Here is a 17,374-nt window from a genome sequence, read left to right on the forward strand (position 1 = left end):
CCTTTGCTGAGCTTTAATCAGGTGGTCTCGAATACTGCTAGAAATTCGTTTCTTGTCCTAAAGAAGTTGAGCTGCTGCAGGTATAATGGTATCCAAGTAGGGACCAAGTGGTAGGGTGTGACGCCCCGAAAAAAAAAAGAGTTTGAGAACCCGGAAATTTTCTAATTTTCTAGGGTTTATATTTTTTTTAAAATCGCCCGCCTTTTCTGCATTTTCTTGATTAGAAAAATTCCCCAGATAAAGTTTATGAGCAAAAATAGTTTTAAAATGATTTTCCTAGTATTGGAGAGTTTTTAGAAAATTAAGAATATATAACGGACGTGGGACCCACTAGTGTGAAAAGTTCGGAAAAATTCGGCCAATTAGGTTAAATTCCGGATACTGTGTAAAATTTATCGGGTGTTAATAGACAAGTAGAGTGTGTGAAATGATTGATGTGAGAGAAGAAAGAAAGGATAGGAATGCATTTAATGAGGTGACAAGTGTCACATTCTCATTGGTTGGACTTTAAGAATTACTATTCACTTTCTTGACTTTTTTGACCAAAGGATTAAATATCAAAAAAATGCACAAAAATCACCATTTTCTTCTCTTGGTGGCCGGATCTCCCTAGCTCAAGAAGGAAGTGCATTTCTTCAACTTTCGAGCTCCATTTGCTTCAATCTCCCACAAACAAAAGCCTAGATTAGATTTTACTCCATAAAAACCTTTCTTCTAGTACTAGTAAGTGTTGTAGTGAAGTTTGTTTGAAGGTCTAAGGTGGCCAACATCTCTCTCTCTCTTGTTTCTTGGTAAGTGAAGCTTAAACTTCCACCTACACCTATTGATGCTTAAGATATGATTAGTAGTGATTAGAGTGCTGAAATTTGTGGATTATTTCTTGGTTTGAAGTGATTTGGTTGAGTTTTTTATTTTTTGAGGAATTTTCTGGTTTCATATGATCTTGATGGTGTGATTGTTTTTGATGGTTGGTAATAAGGGGCTTTGGCTCTAGTAGGTGCATATGATAGAAAATTGCAATCAATTTTGGATTTGGAAGGAAATCTGGAAAATTAGGGTTCTTGGTTCTTCATTCTGTCCGAAATTTTTGGTCCTAGATAGAGGCCGAATTGGCCTTGGCTCAAAACATGAACGTTGTAGGTATTGATGAGTTTGAAGTTCCTGCAAAATTTCAGGTCATTTGGATTTGTGTAGAGTGAGTTATGTCGATTTTACTGTTGCTGGTCTGGGTTGTTCAGAATGTGAAATCTGCGCTTGTAATCGTTTGTTTTCACTGGAATTGGTTTGGTTTTTGAAGTTGGTGTCTTCTGATGAAATGTAGCTGGATGTCTTAGCTAACATATGCCTTTGGAATTTCGGCATTTGGACCTGTATAGGCTGAGTTATAGTAATTACAGCATTGTGTGATTTGTGAACCTGTTTTAGTGGTTCTGGTTTGGTATTTTTGGCATATTTGACCTAGTTGTGCTAGGAACTGGACTGAGTGACCTTCTACATTGTTGTAGCCCTGGTTCTTAGCTTCGAAACGATGTATCTTGCACCTTCATCCGACAATCGTAGCGCCTTTGGTGCCATTACCGCAAAATGACGTCAAAACCTGTTTTTCTGGTTTTGAACTTAACTTTCATTTCCAGACTTTTTCCTAGCTTGACTTGTCTTTGTACTACTTGGAGCTTGCTGAATGGATATTAGATGAACTTATTTGTGTGACTTTGGGACTGGCTGGAGTAATAATGAAGCCTTAATGGCTGGAAAAGTAAGAAATGTAGGGGAAGTGCTGTCCGAACTTTGAAGGGACTTGTTTGCATTGGGTTTGTGATCTAAGGCTTGGAGTTGAGCAAGGCAATGATACATGATGGATGGTTTCTGAGCCGTGGAGGTGAGTGACCCCAAACTATTGTTAAAGCTTCTTATGAAATGTTTCTTGCATTATTTACTCGATTGCATCTCATGCGTGCTTGCATGTGAATTCATGATATGATTTTGGCTTCAATGAGTTCTGGGAAAGTCTTGTGCTGGACACCAACGTCTCCACTCTGTTTGTGGTTCATGTTCATGTTATCTGGAGCTCAAAAAGGGGCTTCCTCTCTCTGTTTGTGTGTTATGCTCTATTTGAGCGTTGGGTGTTCAAGTGCTATGATTTCACCGGCTCACGAGAGCAACAATACGTATATTTGATCTTGGAATCATGACATCATCGAAATGCATTATTGTGAAATATATTTGTTTAATGATTTTGCTGGTTACTCGCTGAGCTTCTAGCTCACCCCAAAAAAATGTTTTATTTCCCCCCCAGGGCTCAGGCGAAGAAAACTTGGAGTGCTTATCCACGTGATTGGATGGCCTATGTTTTGTACAGTTTTGATTTGGAATCATTTTATGTATAGTTGAGAATTGTTTCCGCTGCTTTTGTGACATGTAATTATTGGAGACTTGGATGTATATTTGTGGACCATGTGATGTATATTTGAGATTTATATTGTAATTCATTTGAGGATTGTAGTGAACGACTGAGTCCCGGCGAGAGCTGGGCAGGCGGCCCGCCGAACCCTCTGGTTCGCCTCAGGGGGAGGTGGGGCCGTGACAGTTGGTATCAGAGATTAGGCTTCAGATCTCTGTAGTGTATCCTAGGCTTGAAGTTTAGGATGCCGGACTGTGGGTTTGATTTGACTCTTGAGAGATTTGTGCGGGATGTCTTGACTTGATTGGTACAAGAGGGAATGTCGAGGACGACATTCTTTTAAGGAGGGGAGATTGTGACGCCCCGAAAAAAAAAAGAGTTTGAGAACCCGGAAATTTTCTAATTTTCTAGGGTTTATATTTTTTTTAAAATCGCCCGCCTTTTCTGCATTTTCTTGATTAGAAAAATTCCCCAGATAAAGTTTATGAGCAAAAATAGTTTTAAAATGATTTTCCTAGTATTGGAGAGTTTTTAGAAAATTAAGAATATATAACGGACGTGGGACCCACTAGTGTGAAAAGTTCGGAAAAATTCGGCCAATTAGGTTAAATTCCGGATACTGTGTAAAATTTATCGGGTGTTAATAGACAAGTAGAGTGTGTGAAATGATTGATGTGAGAGAAGAAAGAAAGGATAGGAATGCATTTAATGAGGTGACAAGTGTCACATTCCCATTGGTTGGACTTTAAGAATTACTATTCACTTTCTTGACTTTTTTGACCAAAGGATTAAATATCAAAAAAATGCACAAAAATCACCATTTTCTTCTCTTGGTGGCCGGATCTCAAGAAGGAAGTGCATTTCTTCAACTTTCGAGCTCCATTTGCTTCAATCTCCCACAAACAAAAGCCTAGATTAGATTCTACTCCATAAAAACCTTTCTTCTAGTGCTAGTAAGTGTTGTAGTGAAGTTTGTTTGAAGGTCTAAGGTGGCCAACATCTCTCTCTCTCTTGTTTCTTGGTAAGTGAAGCTTAAACTTCCACCTACACCTATTGATGCTTAAGATATGATTAGTAGTGATTAGAGTGCTGAAATTTGTGGATTATTTCTTGGTTTGAAGTGATTTGGTTGAGTTTTTTATTTTTTGAGGAATTTTCTGGTTTCATATGATCTTGATGGTGTGATTGTTTTTGATGGTTGGTAATAAGGGGCTTTGGCTCTAGTAGGTGCATATGATAGAAAATTGCAATCAATTTTGGATTTGGAAGGAAATCTGGAAAATTAGGGTTCTTGGTTCTTCATTCTGTCCGAAATTTTTGGTCCTAGATAGAGGCCGAATTGGCCTTGGCTCAAAACATGAAAGTTGTAGGTATTGATGAGTTTGAAGTTCCTGCAAAATTTCAGGTCATTTGGATTTGTGTAGAGTGAGTTATGTCGATTTTACTGTTGCTGGTCTGGGTTGTTCAGAATGTGAAATCTGCGCTTGTAATCGTTTGTTTTCACTGGAATTGGTTTGGTTTTTGAAGTTGGTGTCTTCTGATGAAATGTAGCTGGATGTCTTAGCTAACATATGCCTTTGGAATTTCGGCATTTGGACCTGTATAGGCTGAGTTATAGTAATTACAGCATTGTGTGATTTGTGAAACTGTTTTAGTGGTTCTGGTTTGGTATTTTTGGCATATTTGACCTAGTTGTGCTAGGAACTGGACTGAGTGACCTTCTACATTGTTGTAGCCCTGGTTCTTAGCTTCGAAACGGTGTATCTTACACCTTCATCCGACAATCGTAGCGCCTTTGGTGCCATTACCGCAAAATGACGTCAAAACCTGTTTTTCTGGTTTTGAACTTAACTTTCATTTCCAGACTTTTTCCTAGCTTGACTTGTCTTTGTACTACTTGGAGCTTGCTGAATGGATATTAGATGAACTTATTTGTGTGACTTTGGGACTGGCTGGAGTAATAATGAAGCCTTAATGGCTGGAAAAGTAAGAAATGTAGGGGAAGTGCTGTCCGAACTTTGAAGGGACTTGTTTGCATTGGGTTTGTGATCTAAGGCTTGGAGTTGAGCAAGGCAATGATACATGATGGATGGTTTCTGAGCCGTGGAGGTGAGTGACCCCAAACTATTGTTAAAGCTTCTTATGAAATGTTTCTTGCATTATTTACTCGATTGCATCTCATGCGTGCTTGCATGTGAATTCATGATATGATTTTGGCTTCAATGAGTTCTGGGAAAGTCTTGTGCTGGACACCAACGTCTCCACTCTGTTTGTGGTTCATGTTCATGTTATCTGGAGCTCAAAAAGGGGCTTCCTCTCTCTGTTTGTGTGTTATGCTCTATTTGAGCGTTGGGTGTTCAAGTGCTATGATTTCACCGGCTCACGAGAGCAACAATACGTATATTTGATCTTGGAATCATGACATCATCGAAATGCATTATTGTGAAATATATTTGTTTAATGATTTTGCTGGTTACTCGCTGAGCTTCTAGCTCACCCCAAAAAAATGTTTTATTTCCCCCCCAGGGCTCAGGCGAAGAAAACTTGGAGTGCTTATCCACGTGATTGGATGGCCTATGTTTTGTACAGTTTTGATTTGGAATCATTTTATGTATAGTTGAGAATTGTTTCCGCTGCTTTTGTGACATGTAATTATTGGAGACTTGGATGTATATTTGTGGACCATGTGATGTATATTTGAGATTTATATTGTAATTCATTTGAGGATTGTAGTGAACGACTGAGTCCCGGCGAGAGTTGGGCAGGCGGCCCGCCGAACCCTCTGGTTCGCCTCAGGGGGAGGTGGGGCCGTGACATAGGGGAATAGGTTTGTAGCCATATAAAGCCTCAAATGGGGTTAACTGCAGACCCGAGTGGTAAGATGAATTGTACTACCATTCAGGCATTGCCAGCCACCTACTTCAAAGCTTTGGGAATTCTCCAGTCATACATCTGAGGTAGGATTCAACACACTGATTCAATCTTTCACTTTGTTCGTCAGACTGAGGGTGATAAGCTGAACTATAATGCAAGTCAGTCCCCATTAATTTGAACAATTCCTTCCAAAATGTGCTGGTGAAGATCCTGTCTCTATCAGTGACAATGGACTCTGGTAGACCATGCAGTCTGAAAATATTGTTTAAGAAAAGTTGAGCCACCTGTCTGGCAGTAAATGGGTGAGCTAAGGCTATGAAGTGTCCAACCTTGGTGAGCCTGTCAATGATCACCATTATGGTATTATAACCTTGTGAGTTTGGCAAACTCTCGATAAAATCCATGGTCAGATGTGTCCATGCCAAACGAGGGACAGGCAATGGTTGCAATAGACCAGGAGCATGTATATGCTCAGCTTTGTACCTTTGACAGGTGTCACAGGCCTGTATGAACTAGATAACATCCTGTCTCATGGTAGGCCAATAGAAAAGGGATTTAATCCTTTGCCAACAACCGCTTTGTCCTGAGTGTCCTCCCACGGCAGAAGAGTGTAAGGCCTGGATGACCTTTTCCCTTAGACCAGTAGTTGATCCTACATAGATTTTACCATTATATTTGAGTAGGTCATTATTCCACTCATACCTTGGCTGAGAAGTGGGGTCCAGTACTAACTGTGCAATGATGACCTTGCATTGGTCATCTGATGAATAGCTCTCCTGAAGTTCCTGCATCCAATTTGGTTTGACTATCAACAGTGCCAGACATGATCCTGTAACAGTAGAATCATCTTGCCCCCCCTTCATGCAATCTGGACAAGGCATCTGCCACCTTGTTTTCCACCCCTCTCTTGTACTGAATTTCGTAGTCGAGACCCAACAGCTTGGTTAACCATTTGTGTTGTAATGCAGTTGTAAGTTTCTGGTACAACAAATACTTCAATGACTAGTGATTAGTCTTGATAACAAAATGGTATCCCACCAGGTAATGCCTCCACTTAGTTACTGCCATAACCAATGCCAGCAGTTCCTTCTCATAGGCTGATAGTCCCAGATTTTTAGGAGACAATGCCTTGCTCAAAAAGACTATAGGGTGGCCTTCCTGCATCAGTATTGCCCCAATCCCGCCTCCACTTGTTTATGGGTTTAAGACATGATTTAACACTTTGTCTCTTGCAAGAAGTTTCTCTATATATAGAAGCCTTTGGAGGATATTTTAAAATTTTTGGAAGGCTAGGGAAACTCACCAAAAATGTAGTCTTCACTAGTTTTTCTTAGTTCATTAGTTTAGTAGTTTAGTATAGAGTAGTATAGTTTATCCACTCTTGTATATTAGCTAGATTAGGATGAAGATGGAGATGAAGAAGGAGAGGTTGAAGCTCATCTGATAAGGGTTATCTCTTCTCCAACTCTTTATCTTTTGTATTGGATTCTTAAGTATGGTTAATATGCAAGTTTTACATTTGTGTTTCAATATGTGTTTCTAAAGTTTATGCCTAGAGTTATGGTTGAACTTGCTATATCTTGTTAGTGATATTTATTTGGTTATTTGATGATATTATTTCGAGCAAGTTATTTATCACTTTTGCTTTTCTAATCATGATTAACCGGCCATTAGTTGTGATTTTCTAAAGGTGCTAAGTTTGCAATGAGAATTGGAATTTAATACTTGTTCAAGGAAGTGATAAACCTAGGGAGTATACTCACGAGAGTAGAGGTGCACCTTTGTGACTTAAGTGACTTGTTTCATGTAATTTCATAGAAGAAATGAACTTGTAGTTAATTTCATAACCACGAGAGTAAGTATGGTTTAGCTACAAGTATAGTTGATTTACTACGAGAGTAGGTTTCACATACATTAGAAAATTATGCCATAACTAGTCAAGATAATAGCATTCACTTAACCGGTAATTTCATTTGCAAGAGTAGTAAGGAATTCCATATCTCTATGAGTTTTCTAATGTTATTTTCATTAATTTTATTTTTATGGTAGTCTAGATAATAAAGGAGTTTGAAAAACACTAGTAATTGTCACTCTTCCCTGTGGGATCAACCCTTAATACCCTATACTCGCTCACGATTCGTATACTTGCGATAAATCGCTTGTTTGGAATTTCTAAATGTAAAACTTGATTGTGAATGAGCTAAATGTCATATGTATACCCCGCGCTCGTCAGTGAAATTCCACCTTTTTAATGGTAGAGGCTACTCAAAAGGCATTTGAGTTGTTAGAAACTGGGGATAGCAAGTATGTGAAAGGGTTAACTCCACAAAGTGAGAATGATACTCGTAAGAGTTCTAAGTGAGGGATGTGCCAATTGAAATGGATTGGAAGCATGCAAAAGATTTGTTGCCTTTTCTTAAAATTTTTTATGATTCTACTGTGAAAATGTCAGGCTCACGTTATGTGACCGCAAATGTATATATGAATGAAATTTTTGGCATTGGTGGTCTTCTTAATTCATTTCAAGAAAGTGATGACTTTGGTTTATCAACTATGGCTGGGAATATGAAGAAAAAATGTGACAAATATTGGGGTAATGTTGAAAGGATTAACATATTGATTCTAATTACTGTTGTTCTAGATCCCCAGCCTAAACTAAGTTATGTTCAATGGGCAATTGATGAGGCATATGATCCTAAGAATGCTGAAATGTTAAAAGTTAAGGTGGAAAAGGTGTTACATTCCCTATTTGACTTTTATTCTGCTGGAAAATCACCTCATAGGGATGTAATAAGTCAAACTCAATATAGGGAAATGGATAAAATGGGTATTGATACAATTACAGTTAAAGGGGCATCAGATTACACGCATGCCAAATATTCTCAAAAAGCTGATACATTGGATAGCACTCATAATAAAATGGAATTGGACATCTATTTGATGGAAATGAAGGAAGATCTTCACAGTCCAAACTTTCACATATTGGATTGGTAGAGAGATAATGCTCATAGGTTCCAAGTTCTTGCTGCAATTGCTAGAGATGTATTAGCTATTCCAGTGTCTATTGTTGCCTCAGAGTCTACTTTTAGTATTGGAGGCCGTGTGTTAGATTCTTTTCAAAACTCTTTAACTCCAAGAATGGTGGAGGCTATAATTTTTGGACAAGATTGGCTTCGCAAGGGTAATCAACCAATTGATTTAGAAGAAAGTATAGCTAAACTTGAAGAAATGGAAATGGGTAATACTTTTCATATCCTGTTATCATTGCATTGATAATTTTCTTATTCATTTGAGCTTCAACTTGTGTTAATATCTTTCTTGGTTGCTTTTGTTTTTGGAAATTTTTTTTAGGTTTGATAGATGGGCATTTTATTATTAATATTGAAGATTGAAAATTTGAAGAGTTACTTGTGATCCTTAATGTGTTGTGGAAGGATGAACCTTTGCTATTGATATAAAATGTTTTAATTTGTGTTTTCAGTTGAAAATTTTGTTCTTGAAATCCTTTTGAGGTTGTTGAAACAGTTTTGGGATTGTAGCTTTTCTTGAAATTTTGTTGTGCTTGAAAAATAATGTTATGTTTAGATTTAATGCTATGTTTCTTAGTAAGCTATCATTTTTTTCATTGCTATCTGTTATTCGTGGAAAGAGTTTATATGGGAATTGTCATAGTTTTGATAAAGATATTCAGGTGGAAACCTGAGAAGAAGTACAAATGGGAGCCAATGAAGAAAGATTTGTAGATGGGAAATTTAGGTTACCACATGGTTTTAGTGCAAGAGGTACTGCTCTTTTTCTCTTTTTCTTATTATACGACTTCGTGAATGCTATATTAGCAATTTTGATGCGTTATTTATCAGACATGTTTTTAATGCTCATATCCTTGAGTGGTGCATCATTTGTTTTACGTTTAGGTGTATCAGGTGTCAATTGATACTGCTTGCGGCTTATCATGGCCGACTAATCGAATCGTAATTCAAGTTCTTGATGATTCAACATATCCTGCTATCAAGGTTAGGGAGGGTACCTTATGACCCATCCCTTTTTTTCGGGTACAAGAGGACAAGTGGAGCGGATTAGGGTCAAAAAATAGTGATCCGATATATTAGGATCGGATCAACCATTTGTCGTTCGGGACGGGTACCTGACCTGTGCCCACCCCAACTCTTGGGAGTTATCAATCTATTATTCCCAGTCTACCTTAGATCCATTGAGCAAGAGTCCTTCCACATTGGACTTCCAGATCATTGTGGCCGATGGATTCCAAACATTCATGATCTGAATGTGAATGAGTCAAATTACTTATCTCTTGGTCAATTAGTGAATTATCTCTCTAGGGATTGTGAAAGATATTCCACTAGAAATGTTTTTGTTATTACTTCGACTTATATTCCCCAAAAAGTGGATCCCACCCTTTGTCTTGGGGCTAAGAATCTTCTTTGCTGCTCTCCTCTATACCAAAATCCCGAAAAGGGATCGCCTATCAAAAGACAGAATCTAGACGGTGAGAGTGAGAACCAGGGATCTATTATAAATATATGCATTTTTTTCTATTCTATGTCATTGATCTGAGGCAGTACACTCACTGACCAAGTTGAGGAGTCACTCCTTGTGTTATTGCTTGACGGTTTAAAGGTATTGGAATTGCTTCTAGATAGCTAAGCTCTTTTCATCTTTTGGGAAAAGCCATGCCTCCCGAATCCTTTCTTTCGTCTTCTCATTTACCCTTTCCTCTCCCCAAGAAGGAAAATCTATTATATAAATAGGATTCAGTGCTCAAGTCGTCCAGTCCTGAGTAGGGAACATTGCTTTCATTTGTCAAGCATTAGAGTCATGCTTGAACCCTTTGTTTATTCGTCGAGAAAGAGGGCGTTAATGTTGGCATTGAAGCTTAAATTACATCATTTCAATCAATCTATGTTGTCTACATTTTGCGGCAATCCGTTACCAAGGTTTGGTGAACCAACTGGTCGCTCCTCTAGTCTTTTTTGTTGCCTAGGTTACTCCTTTGGAAAACCCCCAGAAGGGAATTGTTTTTTTCTACTCACTTTTTGAAAAACTCTTCTAGAATGATGTTTTTTTAGCCTAGTTTTTCAATGAAGTAAAATCAACTTTTTGAGCTCGGGGAAGAGCTTTTATTTCGACATTGTCAGACGCTCTTTCAATAATGTTGGCCAATCTTCTTTTTGCCTTCCTTTCCTCCCCCCAACCTCAATGTCTATTGTTCACTTCAAGTAGCGATAGCACTACTAAGGAGTTTTGAAAAAACCCGTTTGTGGTGTGGTGTTAGGTAGTGAGAAAGGAAGTCCCTAGTCTAAGCCAACATGCATAGCTGAGTATCCTAAGGATTATGAAAAAAACTTCAAGTCTCAAGTTGGAGTTGGTTCCTTGAGGGTGAATAATTTCGTTAGCCTAGGTTTTTGTGAAAAGCATGAGCAAAACAAGCACCATAGTAGATTAATATAAGATCTGCAATAGAGACAATTGCTTCTCAATTGTAAAATACTTGCACAAATAGCTACATTTAGTTAATCTTTTCCATTATTAGATATAAAGACTTTACTGCTTTTGTGTTGGAACCTATTATCCATCTGCTCACTGTCCTTCTCGTGTCAACACACTTGTGAATGAAATATCACATATTTATACTAACCAATTACTACTCCTTGAACGTTACTACATGGGCTATAATACAACTAGATAGCCTAGGTTGTTGTGCATATGAAACAAGCCTTCAAGTTTGAAACTTCTTGCTCATCTATCTGGGCTTTCAAATATCCATTCAAAAAAAGAGTTGAATAGATAAGGCGAAGCAAACTACAGCTCCTATCCATAGGGGTTAACCGAAGTATATCCATGGCCCAATCGTGGGCTGGTCTCAATGAACATTGTTTCTATTGTGACGGGATTGCTAAAGGTATATGCAATCTGTGAGGGCTTCCTTCCTCTTTCGTTGGTCGAGCGTTTTCAAACCTCCCCTTAATCTAAGCCGCATTCTTCCATATCCCTCTTTGTGAGTTTGGTCTATGTTTAGTCTCAATGGATCAGTAATAGCTTCGACGAGATAGGTTCCGTTCCTTGGAGAACCCACTTACCTCTTCATCGGTCCCCAGTCCTCTACTACAAAGTAGAAAAACTGACAAGGATAATGATGTAGCATCCCCTCTCTTCTAGTAGCTGCCATTCCTCTCAGACTTGAATTAGGAATTTCTCTACCATGTTTCCTTTGGCCCTACACTCTTTGAAATTACCTTGGACTTTGGAAAGAACTAGCCCTAGGAATAGGGCCAATTGATATAGATTGAATCCACTTCCCTAACTAAACAACCAAGGAAGGATTACTAAAACATAGTATAGCATACCTATGAGCCAAAGAAAACAAAAGGAAAAATTGTCCAATAGTAACAAATGGTGCCTCCACAAGTTGACGTCCGATCCAACCTAGTAGTAAGCAATCCGCCAAAAGCAACCAAAGCATTCCTTGTGAATCACGCGAAAACTTGAACTACGTGTAGACACCAAAATTTTAATTTTATTGAATTCAATTTTAGCTTTATTATTATTTATGCTTGTTTTTATTTTATTTTAGTTGACTAAGTTTGCAAAATGATAGTTAGTATTTATTTTATTTATTGTATTAAATTAGATTCATCATTTCTCTTTTTTAGAACATTTTTGCATTAAATTTCTGAAAAAAAAAAAAAAGAAAACTCTCAACAAAAATTTGTTTTTAATCTTTTCAAACTCAATTTCTTCCAAATAAAATGAATTTTTTGTAAGGCAATCTCAATTAGGAATTAACATTTGTGTTTACCCTAAATTGGTTTTGAAAAACAAAAAATTAATAAAAAGAAAGTAAGTGGAGGCCATGTGTGACAGCTCCACCTTCCCCTAAGGCGAATCAAAGGGGCTAGCGGACTGCCTGTCCAGCTCTCGCCAGGACTAACGAGACAGTTTAATGCGGTCTAAAACGGTTCGGAATATATAAGCGCGCTTAAACAAATCAAAATCTCAAAATAAAAAAAACGGAAATCGAAGCCGGCAGGAATAGTGCCTGACACGTCAGAATCCGAATCTGTCAAAAAATCCAGTCGACTCACAACCAAGCATAGACAACTTGAAATTCAACATTTACAATCCAAAATAACGCATAAAATCATCCAACAAATTTACACATGTTCAGTTCTTTCAAATTCCAAAAGAGGGAACGGATCCAAAATACATTTAAGGTTTCATTTGTTGAGGAGCTATACAAAATGTATTTACAACTAGTTCAACTCGTCAACCAACTATCAAAGCCATTCCAAAAGTATTCACATTCCTGTGAGGAAAACAAAAGGAATAGAGTGAGCTTACGCCCAGTGAGATACTATCACTCAAGCAACAAAGTTCATATAAGCATAAAGCTTTTCACTCCAATTTATCTACGAGGAAGTAAGACAAGAGCACACATCAATAAAATTGAAAAAAGGATACGGACGGCTCTCAAGAGCCCCTTTCCTCGCTTGTATTCTTGATCGGATTTCATTGACCCTCCGTCAATGTTTACAAGTAACCAACCGTAGGCTCCACTTTATTTCCATTCCTTCCACCCAACATACCCCTACCGGGCCCGAACTCCATACAGTATAAATTTGGTAATACTCGAGTATACCGGAATCAGAAGTCTCATACTACACGATTCCATATAACAGTCCCCATGGCTCGTTAATTTTCACGACCAAGCCCTCGCTGGTTCGATTCAATCGACTACCAATGGGGTTGAGCTCAGTAGTGACAGTAATGGCCGTTGGATACTCGTCCAAACGACACCAAATCCAGTATTTCATGTACCATTCAAGTACCACAGTAGACAGTCATATATAATACAAAAGGGGTGAGGGCGATCAAGTACACCCTCACTTTAACCAGTTTCAATGGTGCAAATAAACATTCAAGATATCAAGTTCAAATGTAACAAAGCCACATAGTAACAAGCAAGTAAGTAGTACACTCACCAAGCAAGCAAGTGAAATTTCATGCACTTCCGCCCAAAGAGCGTCTTGAATCACCGTCACGCCCTAAAAGGTTCAAACAAGCACAATATGACTTGATTACAAGTCATAAACCAATTCCACATACTACCAAAAATAAGGCTCTATTAGAACGTATGAGTACTAAAGTAAGTTAGGGAAAGTCCGGAAATGAAAGTTAAGCTCTAAGACCTAAAAACAGTTTTGATGTCATTAAGCGTATTGGACACAACCGGCACTACGATCATCGGATAGATGTACAATATACACCATTTAGAAGCTAACAGAAAGGGCTACAATGTTGAAGAAGGCCACTCAGTCCAGTTTGTAGTGAAACTAGGTCAAAAGTTCAATGTACCAAACCAGAACCGTATAAACAGGTTAACGAACTGCATTCTGGTTAAATAACCATAATTCAGGCTACCAAAGTCCAATTCAAGTGATTCTAAAGCCATCCGAAAGCTAAGATACCAGGCTATATTTCTTAAGAAGACATCAACAACCAAATCAGTAGTATTCCTGGTCAAACTAACCAATTACCAAAGCTGATTACCAGGTTCGGACAGAAACAGGGCAGCAGGGGTATTTCAGTCTTTTCATAGGCTACGTTACTCCGATTAGCCTGAAATTTTTCAGGCATCTATAAAATATCATTCCCTAAAACTTTCATGTTTTAATCCAAGGCTAATTCAGCCTCTAACTAGGGGAAACAGTACCGGGAAGAATGGGTTCAATTGCAACCCTAATTTCCGAAATTTCCTTTCAAAGCGAAAATTTTCCGCAAATAGCCACAATTTACACCCAAAGGCTTCATTCTAAACCATTTCCAACCATCATCCATGGCCACACAATATTAATCATATGAAAACAGAAAATCATGAATGAATATAAAACTTCACCAATTTCTACCAAAAATCATGAAACAACACCTAATATCATCATTTCATCTCAAATAAGTCACTAATTAAGCATTATTGAGAAGAAAGAGAGGTCCCTTAGCTACTCACCTTAACAACCAAAGAAAGGGAGCAATTTAGCACCTTAATCTTCCAACCCACTTCACTAATCACCTCACAACTACTAAGAGAAGGATTTTTATGGAGAACTTTCAAGTTTAATTGGTTAGTTTGTTGGATTGAGCAAGGTTTGAGATGAAGAAAGTTGAAGAGTTTTTCCCTTTCCTCCTTAGCAAGGTTCGGCCAAGAGAAGCTTGAAATGAAGAGATTTTTTTGGTCAATTTTTGGGTTTATTTGGTAAAATGGTGAATAGTGGTCAAAATGTAAGAATTACTCTCCAAGTGACACTTGTCACCACCATTAATGCATGGCTATCCTTTTGTCCCTCTCACCCTAATCCATTTAGTAACCTCTAGTTATCTCTTAACACCTGCTAAAATAAACCCTGTATCCAAAACTTGACCTAACTGGCCGAATTTTTCCGAACTTTCCGCACTAGCGGGTCCCACGTCCGGTATACGCTCTTAATTTCTCAAAAACTAACCGATACTAGAAAAATCATCTAAAAACTATATTTACTCATAAAAAGTATCTGAAAAATTTTCCTAATAAAGAAAATGCAGAATAGCATGCAATTAAATAGAATAAAACCTAGAAAATGAGAAGATATACGGGGTCTCACACTCTCTCCCCCTTAAAAGAATTTCGCCCTCGAAATTTCTCACCTTGACTCACGAAAAGTTTAGGGTATTTCTTTTGCATCTCTTCTTCCACCTCCCAGGTAGCTTTCTCTACCCCATGGTTTCTCCACAGAATCTTAACCAACGGAATCTGTTTGTTTCTCAGTTCTTTAACTTTCCGGTCAAGAAATTGTACAAGTTTCTCTTCGTAAGCGAGTGATTCATCTATTTCGATTTCCTCTGGCTGTAAGATATGGGATGGATCGGGATAGTACTTCTTAAGCATTGAGACGTGGAAGACATCGTGAATTCTAGAGAGACTTGGCGGCAGTTCTAGCCTATATGCTACCGCACCTATTCTCTGCAGGATCTTGTAAGGTCCGACGAACCTCGGTTCCAATTTCTTTCCTCTACCTGCCGTGACACTCCGCAACGGTGTGACTCTAAGAAACACATGGTCTCCAACTTCGAACTCCAAATCTTTTTTTCGATTATCCGCGTAGCTCTTTTGTCGGCTTTGAGCGGTTTGGAGTCGTTGCCGTATCAATTTAACCTTTTCTCGAGTTTCTTCCATCCATGGAATAGTTGCTGGATCCAGTGCCTTCCTCTCGCTAACTTCGTCCTAGTAGATCGGTGACCGGCATTTTCGTCCATATAGTGCCTCATATGGAGCCATTTGAATCGACGAATGGTAGTTATTATTGTACGCAAACTCTACTAAGGTCATGTGTTGACCCCAGTTACCTTCAAAATCCAGAATGCAGGTCCGTAACATGTCCTCGAGAGTTTGGATTGTTCGCTTCGATTGTCCATCCGTCTGAGGGTAATAGGTCGTGCTCAAGTTGAGTTTAGTTCCCAGGGTTTCTTGGAATTTTTGCCAGAACCTAGATATGAAACGGGGATCTCTATCGGAGACGATGCTGATAGGAACGCCGTGTAGCCTTACGATCTCGTCCATGTACATCTGAGCCAACTTGTCCATGGAATAGTTCATGTTTACCGTCAAGAAATGGGCTGACTTGGTTAATCGATCGACGATCACCCAAACGGCATCGTGTCCTCGTTGCGTTCGCGGCAAACTCGAAACGACGTCCATTGTGATGTTTTCCCACTTCCACTCGGGTATCTCAAGGGGTTGTAACAAGCCCGATGGTTTTTGATGCTCTGCCTTAACCTGTTGGCGAACGAGACATTTTTGCACATATAAAGCGATTAGAGCTGTTAAACGAGCCGAGTCGAGCTCGAGCATAGGACAATCGAGCTCGACTCGAACCTCTAATCGAGCTAGCTCGAGCTCGCTCGATTAGTAATTCGAGCTTCACAAGGCGCTCGAGATCGACTCGATATATTGGTAGAAAATTCGAGCTCGGGCTCGAACTCGAGTTTGAGATCGAGCGAGCTCATCGAGCTCGAAGCTCGAGCTCGAGCTCGTTTACGGGAGACACCACATCAGGTCCTGCCACACTCGTATTTAGCCTAACAAAAGAAGATAAACTTTCCCTGATTTATCATCTCCAATTCAACATTTCCACAACACATCAGTGACCAAAATGTCCAAAACAGATTATCTATCGCGGATCCGTGACGGTACATGAGCTCAATTGCTTTATATACTTGGGCAAAATAAATATAAATTAATAAAAAAGTTTCCATTCACAAATTTTAGTCCAGACAAAGCAAGAAAACTTTACGATCCGGGGACAAACTTGGTGGCATAGACCAGGCATTGTTAGCAACTGGGTTGTCAAGATGGTCCAAGAGATTTTCAAGAGGGCCTTTGCCAGTGACAATAGCTTGGACAAAGAAGCCGAACATGGAGAACATTGCAAGCCTTCCATTCTTGATTTCCTTCACCTTAAGCTCAGCAAAGGTAACAGGGTCATCGGCTAGACCAAGAGAATCAAAGTAGTGGCCACCGTAGAGATCATTGCCCTCTTCGACGCCTTCAAGACCATTGATTCTATATCCTTCAACAAGACCCATGAGAACAACTTGGAAGCCGAGCACTGCCAGAATGCTCTAAGCATGGACAAGGTTGGGGTTTCCCAAGTAGTCAAGCCCACCTTCTGAGAAGATCTGTGCTCCGGCTTTGAACCACACTGGCTCCTTAAAGTCCACTTTAAGATATTTCTCAAGGACTTCTGGGGTGATGCATCCCAGTGCTCCGTGCATAGCCCCTGGCTCTACCGAGGTGGCTCCGTATGGTGCTGCTCATGGAGTCACGAGAAGGAGGGTGCGGCTGCTCCGTATGGTGAGTCGGTGACGGTGGTGAGAATGGAGGGTGCGGCTGCGGGTGTGGAACTGGAAAAGAGTTGACAGAAAGAGGAATCAGGGGAGGTTAGGGATGGCGCCTGGCGGTGAGAATGGAGGGTGTGTGCGGCGTGCGGTGTGTGACTGAGAATGGAGGGTGACGGCTCATGGCTGCTATGCGGGAAAAGGTTAGAGTAAAAG

General features: G+C 39.3%; 1 pseudogene; it reads right to left on the reverse strand.

The window, feature by feature from the left end:
* Positions 1-16,610: 16,610 nt before the first annotated feature.
* On the reverse strand, positions 16,611-17,095 carry LOC140021386 (chlorophyll a-b binding protein 13, chloroplastic-like; annotated as a pseudogene).
* Positions 17,096-17,374: the final 279 nt, after the last annotated feature.

This window comes from Coffea arabica, chromosome 1e, assembly GCF_036785885.1.
Source record: "Coffea arabica cultivar ET-39 chromosome 1e, Coffea Arabica ET-39 HiFi, whole genome shotgun sequence".
NCBI lineage: Eukaryota > Viridiplantae > Streptophyta > Magnoliopsida > Gentianales > Rubiaceae > Coffea > Coffea arabica.